Genomic DNA, 1,017 nt, shown 5'->3' with positions numbered 1-1,017 from the left:
TTGAAATATAAAGTTATATTAACTAACACACTATGCTGAAATATAGAGTTATATCAACTAACACACTATGCTGCAATATAGAGCTATACAACTAACACGCTATGCTGAAATATAGAGTTATATAACTAACACACTATGCTGAAATATAAAGTTATATAACTAACACACTATGCTGAAATATAGAGTTATATAACTAACACACTATGCNCCTTTAGGTTCCTAACGTACAGACAACGTTATTAAAAAAACTATCAATTTTACCGTCCTTGATGTATGTAGTAAGTACAACGTTATTAAAAACCACCTCAATTTTACCTCCTTGATGTATGTTGTAAGACAACGTTATTAAAAACCACCTCAATTTTACCTCCTTGATGTATGTTGTAAGACAAAGTTATTAAAAAAACATCAATTTTACCTCCTTGATGTATGTTGTAAGACAAAGTTATTAAAAAAACATCAATTTTACCTCCTTGATGTATGTAGTAAGACAAAGTTATTAAAAAAACATCAATTTTACCTCCTTGATGTATGTAGTAAGACAACGTTATTAAAAAACACCTCAATTTTACCTCCTTGATGTATGTTGTAAGACAACGTTATTAAAAAAACATCAATTTCACCTCCTTGATGTATGTAGTAAGACAACGTTATTAAAAAACCACCTAATAAATTTCACTCGCAATAACAGAGCGCTCCAACTCGAATCTAATTGAAAATGATGAAATTTATCTGCTGCGCTGAAGTTAACGTTATTATATCGGCGGCGCGCCGTCTAACCTGCAATGTTTTTCGCAAACATAGCTTGACGTCACGTCATCGCCTGACGTCACGTCATCGCCTGACGTCACGCCATGCCGATAATTCGACAAATCACGCAAAACGCCACCATACCGCCATGATTAGTCAAGCAACAAGCAGTAGCCTATAAGATGTAACAAGTATAGCGTGTTTGTGTGTGTGTGTGTGTGTGTGTGTGTGTGTGTGTGTGTGTGTGTGTGTGTGTGTGTGTGTGTG

This window comes from Priapulus caudatus, unplaced genomic scaffold (genome assembly GCF_000485595.1).
Source record: "Priapulus caudatus unplaced genomic scaffold, Priapulus_caudatus-5.0.1 Scaffold2151, whole genome shotgun sequence".
NCBI classification, from domain to species: Eukaryota; Metazoa; Priapulida; class Priapulimorpha; order Priapulimorphida; family Priapulidae; genus Priapulus; species Priapulus caudatus.
The sequence above is the reverse complement of the archived record's forward strand: the minus strand, read 5'-3'. Positions refer to the sequence as shown.